The sequence below is a fragment of the Erythrolamprus reginae genome, chromosome 1 (assembly GCF_031021105.1).
Source record: "Erythrolamprus reginae isolate rEryReg1 chromosome 1, rEryReg1.hap1, whole genome shotgun sequence".
NCBI lineage: Eukaryota > Metazoa > Chordata > Lepidosauria > Squamata > Dipsadidae > Erythrolamprus > Erythrolamprus reginae.
In genome coordinates this window covers 45,272,695-45,280,912 of record NC_091950.1, presented here as the reverse complement: position 1 = coordinate 45,280,912, position 8,218 = coordinate 45,272,695, and positions in this window count along the sequence as shown.

Genomic DNA, 8,218 nt, shown 5'->3' with positions numbered 1-8,218 from the left:
TTTTTCAAGGTCCAAAAACTTCATCTTTTAAAAATCAAAATTATTAACAAGTTGGAAAAAAAAGGTATATAAAGTGAGAACATTTGGGGTTTTTTTCATTGAGTAAGTAAGACAAATGTAGGTGGAGAACATTTTTTTTCTTTGTTGCATGATACCAAATTTAGGGGTGATGCAATAAACCTGATGGTTAGATCGGGTGTCAAACTTGTGTTGTCACGTCATCACGTGAGGTATGGTGACTTTCCCCCTCTTTGCTAAAATGGGGATGGCCATGATCACTAGGTGATGCATCCAGCCCATAGGTTGTGAGTTTGACATACCTGGGATTATTATCTGCAGAAGGCGTTTGCTACAGAAGGAAATTACTGCCGAAGAATGGGTAGTAACATTCTTTTAAAACTGTATACAGTAAGTTAAATTCATAGAGGATCAGGCTATTAATGCCTCATACTGTAGTGGCTCCTGATAGATGGATTGTCCATCTGCTTTAAAAAAAAACCCTCACCCAAATGTATATGGTTCTTTCCATTATTTTAACGCATAAATAAACTCAGAACATTTTAGTCATTTGTCTTGTCTAGAGTTAGTCATTAGTGGCATTTGTAAGAGGAAGAAACGGAAAGTGTCTTCTTGGGGCATTTTGACACCAAATGTATCATCCAAACCACAAATAAGTAGGCACATTTTAAATATTTTCTGCAAAGTCACCTAGTCCTAGTAGATGCAATGGATATCATAACTCCAAGTGGTGCAAAAGTTGTTATGCCGGTTGGCCCAGAGCCAACCACAACAAAAGTAAGAATTCTTCAATCAAGAAAATGAGTGCAGAAAATTTGGAGTGGAATTATGTGAGAAACAAACTATGAGCTCAAATCTAGTATTACCAAAGATAATTTCTTTGGGGGGAAAGTGTGCTCAAACAAATCCCAGACTTATCTTTGAAATAAATCCAAAGAACTACTACTGTATCTCGTGGAAAGACCACTGTATCCAGAAATTAATGAATTTAAGTACACAACTTAGCAGGTACAATTGAAAACCAAAACCAAAGGGGCATATGACATTTTGTAAAACCAGTTAAAAAACCACAGTGGAGTATGACTGCTTAAAGACAAATAGCATTGTTGAAATCTTACCAGAATTAGTAGATAAAATTAGTAGAAACTAAAATGGGAATGTTAGAAACATTACAGCCAGCCCAGGGATACTTTTTGTACTGTATTTCCAAAAAAGAGATAGTAACATGATTTAATTATTCATTAATGTATTACAGTACATGCTTGCAGCTACCATCACATAACTAGCAATATTTTCTTTTTAAAAAAATCACAATAGTACATATTTAAAGCCCCCCAAATAGCAGCCCAAAATATAAACCAACATATCACAACAATTAATTTAATCATAAAACAGGTCTCCATTTGTCATCCAGTTCAGTGTTCTATAGAAGCTTCAGAAATAAAATAAAATAAAATAAATTTTGCAAAAGAGAATCAACGCTTACCTTGATAGTAAGCAGCCAGCATCATATTATGCCTTCTGAATTTACCACATGTGTAAAAATACTTCAAGATGATGATAACCACAAGGGTTTTTTTCAGTAACTTCTCCAATCAGCCACCCATCTTAGCACTGCTGCTTTGCCTCTCATTTGAGTTGGGAAATGAGAAAAATGTGAAATATATATAAATGGGAAGATACAAGAGGAGAAATGAATCATTAAAGCTGATGCAATTTTTAAAGCAGACATTCTGTTTTAAAAGTTTCATGTGGGAATTTTTTTTTTAAAAGGAGATTTGAGTACCAGAGAGCTGCTATGCTTAACACGTGGTCTAAGGGTTTTCTTCCAAATCCAAATAACGATTAACCTTAACAATGTCTTTTGGTGGGCCCCAGGGGAAGAGCCTTCTCTGTGGCGGCCCCAGCCCTCTGGAACCAACTCCCCCGGAGATTAGAACTGCCCCCACCCTCCCTGTCTTTCGTAAACTACTCAAGACTCACTTATACTGCCAGGCATGGGGGAGTTGAGATATTCCTTCCCCCTAGGCCATTACAATTTATGCATGGTATGTTTGTGTGTATGTTTGGTTTTATAATAAGGGCTTTTAGTTGTTTTAGTATTGGATTGTTCATGTTGTTTTACCATTGTTGTTAGCCGCCTCGAGTCTATGGAGAGGGGCAGCATACAAATCCAATAATAATAATAATAATAATAATAATACAGTGATCCCTCGATTAGCGCGGGGGTTACGTTCCAAGACCTCCCGCGCTAATCGATTTCCGCGTTATAGTGGTGCGGAAGTAAAAACACCATCTGTGCATGCGCGCCATTTTTTTCATGGCCGCACATGCACAGATGGTGGAGTTTGCGTGTGGGCGGCGGGGAAGACCAAGGGAAGGTTCCTTCGGCCGCCCAACAGCTGATCTGCTCCGCAGCGCGGAGCCGAAGATGGGGTTTCCCCGTTGCCCAGGCAAAGGGGAAACCCCATCTTCGACTCCTCGCTGCTGCCGCTCTGCGGAGCGGATCAGCTGTTGGGCGGCCGAAGGAACCTTCCCTTGGTCTTCCCCGCCGCCCAGGCAAATGGGAAACCCCAAGATCGCTTGCCGCTTGCCGTATTGCAGCTTGGAGCCTTGCTTCGCCTCCTTCGCTGCAATACGGCAAGCGGCAAGCGGCAAGCGATCTCGGGGTTTCCCCTTTGCCTGGGCGGCGCTGGGGCCATGTGGAGCCGCTCATCTAGGGGGGCGTGGACCGGCAAGGTGCCCTCCGCTCTCTCTCTTTCTCTCCCTGTTACCGGTGTGGGGCAGTAGCTACGTTCACTCCTTTGTCCTCCTCGCCGCTGACACAGCCCTTCCCGGCAGAGCCCTCCCCAACAGCTCCCGCCACCAGCGCAAAAAATAAAAGGAAAAAAAATCCCCAAAAGAGGCAGGCACAAAGCGGGGGCACAAGGGGAGCTGCCCGGCAGAGGTTGCTTTTTTTCTTCTCGTGGGCAAGTGGAGGGGGGGAGAGAGAAGGGAGGAAGAGAGTCTGAGAGAGGAAGAAAGAGAGAGAGAAATGATAGAAAAAAGGGGAGAAAAAAAGAGAAATGAGAAAATGATTGAAGCAGAGAATGACAGGAAAGAAAGAGAAAGAGACAGAGAAATGACTCTTGGTGATGATGTATGACGTCATCGGGTGGGAAAAACCGTGGTATAGCAAAAAAAACCGTGGAGTATTTTTTAATTAATATTTTTTGAAAAACCGTGTTGTAGCGTTTCGCACTAATCGAGACCGTGCTAATCGAGGGATCACTGTAATGATGATGATGATGATCTGAAGATACTATCTAGTCAGATAAAAATGGTCTGCAAGCAAAAAACCAGACTCAGGACCCCACAATTCAAACCTGAGCTACATGAGTTCTCTTCTATTAATATTTAACTCAAGTAGATATACAGTATTTAAAGGTAATCCTCTATTAATAACAATTTATTTAGTGACTGTTCGAAGTTACAATGACACTAAAAAGTGACTTATGCCCATTTTTTACACAACATTATTTATTATTATTATTATTTATTGGATTTGTATGCCGCCCCTCTCCGCAGACTCAGGGCGGCTAACAACAATGATAAAAACCAACATGTAACAATCCAATTTAATAAGACAACTAAAAACCCTTATTATAAATACCAAACATACACACAAACATACCATACATAACTTGTAATGGCCTAGGGGAAGGAATATCCTAACTCCCCCATGCCTGGCGACAAAGGTGGGTCTTGAGTAATTTGCGAAAGACAAGGAGGGTGGGGGCCGTTCTAATCTCTGGGGGGAGTTGATTCCAGAGGGACGGGGCCGCCACAGAGAAGGCTCTTCCCCTGGGGCCTGCCAAACGACATTGTTTGGTCGACGGGACCCGGAGAAGGCCAACTCTGTGGGACCTTATCGGCCGCTGGGATTCGTGCGATAGAAGGCGGTTCCAGATGTATTCTGGCCCAATGCCATGTAGGGCTTTAAAGGTCATTACCAACACTTTGAATTGTGACCGGAAACCGATCAGCAGTCAGTGCAGGCCGTGGAGTGTTGCAGAAACGTGGGTGAATCTAGGAAGCCCCACGATGGCTCTAGCGGCCGCATTCTGCACGATCTGAAGTTTCCGAACACTTTTCAAAGGTAGCCCCATGTAGAGAGCATTACAGTAATCGAACCTCAAGGTGATGAGGACATGAGTGACTGTGAGCAATGACTCCCTGTCCAAATAGGGCCGCAACTGGTGCACCAGGCGAACCTGGGCAAACGCCCTCCTCGCCACAACATTGCAGCATCCCTGTGGTTACATTAACAAAATTCAGACCCTTGGCAATTAACACATATTTAAGATTGCTGCAGTATCCTGGGGTGGGGTGTGTCAGGCAAAACAGGCCCAGGAAACTCCAGACCAATCAGCCTAACATCAATACCTGGGATGATACTGGAAAAATAACAAAAAAAACCCAAATCTTTGAACGTCTAGAAACAAAGCTATACCTAAAAGACAGCCTGGATTTGTTAAAAATAGATAATTCCAAACTAATCTTATTTCATTCTTTGACAAAGCAACTAAATTAATAAATTAATAGAATGTGAACATAGTATACAGCAGTGTTTCCCAACCTTTTTTGAGCCGCGGCACATTATTCATATTTTCAAAATTCTGGGGAACAATGAACGGGGGGGGGGGGGGGGGGCTAAAGAAAAGTTTGGACAAAAAAAAATCTCTTCCTCCATTTCACTCTATTTCTCCCTCCCTCTTTCTCTCTCTTCCTTCCTTCCCTTCTTTCTCTCTCTCCATCCCTCTTTCTTTCTTCCTCTCTTTTTTGCTCTCTTTCTCTCTTCCTCCTTCCCTCCCACTATGTCTTTCCCTCTCCCTCCTTCCCCCTCTCTTTCTCTCTCTCTCTTGCTTTCTTTCCCTCTCTTTCTCTTGCTTTTTTTCTCTCGCATTCTCTCTCCCCTCCTTTTTCTCTCTCTCTCTTTCTCTCTCGTTCACCATGCCGGCAACAGAGAGAAAAAGAAAGAGAGAGAGTGGAGGGCGCCGTTGTCTTCGCCTCCGCCTGCCGGCTCTGCAGCTAAGAGGCAGCAGCCATCAGCCCCCTCGCCCTCCCAGACGTCCCCAGCACCCGGCCATGCACCGCCTCCCGTTAGCCCGGCCGACTTTTCCCTGCTGCCGTTTTCTCTTCATGGCGCAAAGCCACACAGTCCCGGACTCCCGGATTGCTCGCTTCTCTGGCCAGCAAGCCGGCTGCCCAGAAAAGCATCGCGCTTTTTCAATGCTCGGGGCTTTCCTGGCCAGATGGCTTTGCTGACCAGAGAAGTGAGCAATCCGGGAGTCCGGGACTGTGTGGCTTTGCGCCATGAAGAGAAAACGGCTCCGGCAGCAGGGAAAAGTCGGCCGTTTTCTCTTCATGGCGCAAAGCCACACAGTCCCGGACTCCCGGATTGCTCGCCCCAAGGCAGAAGGCGGCAGCGGAGGAGAGGGGCGGATCGCGCCTCAAGGCAGAAGGCGGCGGCGGAGGAGAGGGGGCAGATCGTGCCCCAAGACAGGAGGCAGCGGCGGCGGAGGAGAGTGGGCGGATCGGGCGGGCAATGGGGCAGGGCGGAGAAGCCAGGGGCGCATTTGGCCGGAGGCACTGTGGGGAAGCAGGGGTGGCCGTGGCTCCCTTTACTCCTACTGCCGCACCTCCCCACCCCTGCCTCCTTTTTCCCACCTTCCTTCTTTGGGGCCCAGCAGGAGAGCACCGGAAACAGCAGTAACCGGGGGACAGCTGCGAGTGGGAGCTCCAGGTCGGAGGCACCGGCGGTCCGGCACCGGCAGCGCCCCGCCCAGCTGGAGCTTCCCTAGAAGCTTCGCGGCACACCTGACTGTGTCTCGCGGCACACTAGTGTGCCGTGGCACACCGCTGGGAAAAAGTGGCTGGTATACAGTAATCCCTCGCTACCTCACAGTTCATCTTTCACGGATTCGCTACTTCATGGATTTTCAAAGGGGGCTTAAATCCATTAAATCCATTAAAATTTTTAAATCCATTAAAAATTCATAAAATTCTTCTACAGTACTACTACTGTACTCTATTAAAGAAACTGGTAGGATATCACATGTAGTTCCAGATGAGAAACACTATAGAATGACTGTTTCATGCAAAGGGTGGGTTTTAAAAGTCCAAATACTCGTTAAATACATAAAAATATCTTTCCTCTACTTCACGGAAATTCGTTTTTCACAGGTGGTCTTGGAACGCATCCCCAACGAAAAAAGAGGGATCACTGTACTTAGATTTCAGCAAGGCCTTTGACAAAGTAGACCACAACCTACTCCTAGAAAAATGTGGGATAAAAAGTATCACCACCAGATGGATTTGTAACTGTCTGACAAACAATACTCAACAAGTTGTCCTTAATAGTACTATATCTACATGGAGGAAGTAAGCAATAGGGTACCACAAGTTTTCATCTTAGACTTCCTATTATTCTGTTAGTCTGGGTCATGAAGTCATATTTTGCAAAATCAGTGGGGAACCAGATTCACCTACTGTGTTGCTAACCTAACAGCTGCAGGGATTCAATTAATAGCTGTGGCAAGAAAGATTGTACAATGGGGCAAAACACACTTAACAACTACCTTGCTTAGCAACAGAAAATTTGGGCTCAAATTTTAAGTTAAAGACTGTCTGTACTCAAGAGTTTTAGCCAGTGAAACAGCACGCTGTAGGTTCTGAATTGCAAAGATTTCAATAAAAAAATCACTCTTCTGGCTTTGTTAATGCGAGTATAAGGCGCACAAGAAGTATAAGATGCACCTTAATTTGGGGGGAGGAAAATAGGGGAAAAAACGCTGCCTATCAGGTATTCATCTGGTTAGCGTATTTTGTCTGGTCAGCTTCAGCATGTTAGTTTGCTGGTTTTGAGCCAGATAAAAAGTGGCTTCTAAAGCACAGCTGATAGTGAGAAGCAATAGAAAAAACAGGCAAATGATGGAAGATCGCTTCACTCTTAGCACCACATTAGGGCTGAAAAAAAGCTTAGAAAAAGCTACATTCTGAGTATAAGACACACCCACATTTCAGCCTCTTTCAAAGGGGAAAAATTGCATCTCATACTCTGAAAAATACGGTAGTAAGGAAATACAGAGAAGTGGTAAGAAATATGATAGATGTTCTGCTGGCATGTTTCAACCGCCCGTAATTACAGGGTAATTAGTCCAGGAAGACACACACCACACAATAAAAGGAAAACCCAAAAGTTTTTATAAACAGAAAAATAGAAACAGCTCCCTTTTTAAATGTCAAAGGGATTTTCTGGTACACACAAGGCACAGGTTAAATGCAATCCAATTGCTCATCCAATAACTGGGAAATTGAGTCCAATTCTAAAGTCCAGATAGTCCACACATATAATCCTGAACAGCAAAAACCACGATCTTGATGAAACAATGAATCAGATAAACTGCCATGAGGCTAAAACACCAGGCTGCACTTTTATCTGTAGCACTAATTACAGCAGCCCCACCCAACCACAGGTGGCCTCATTTTCTCTTGTAATAATCCTTCAGTTGTTGTCTCCTATGCATCACTCTACGCATGCATGGATGTGTCATTAATTCTTGTTCAGAATCCAGGGATGATACAGATGATTGATCTCCTCCTGGGCTGTCTGCCAAACTCCCCTCTTCCCTGTCACTCACGCTTCCTTGATCAAAGGAGGCTTCGTTGGCAGATTCCATCAGGAGCAAAACAGGCCTGAGGCATGTGGATGTTTCCCGCACATCCACCTGCACATTCCTTGGGGCAGGAGCTGGGCCAGAGCTAACCACAACAGATAGAGCATACTTGGATGCTTCCAAGATCACTGAAATTTTGTTGGGGACTCTGCATGACTTGTGAACTATGGGATGTTACACCTGCTGTTCCTCCCCCACCCCCGGCTTCCACTGTGTTTCCTTCCTTCTCTCTTTCTTCCTAGGCATCTGCAGCGGGAGGGAAGCAAGTGGGCGAACAAAGGGCACCAAATGGCAAATGGTTTCAGGATGTCATAACTCAGCTGACGGATGCCATAGAATTTTTGTCACTTCTGTGCTAAGATCTTGAAGCACCAGATGTCATTTTCGATTACATCAGATCAAAGTAAAAAATTGTAAAAACAGTTTTTCTTTAGGTAACCAACCCCCCCCCCCAAAAAAATCCCTGACCCCTGATAACTTAA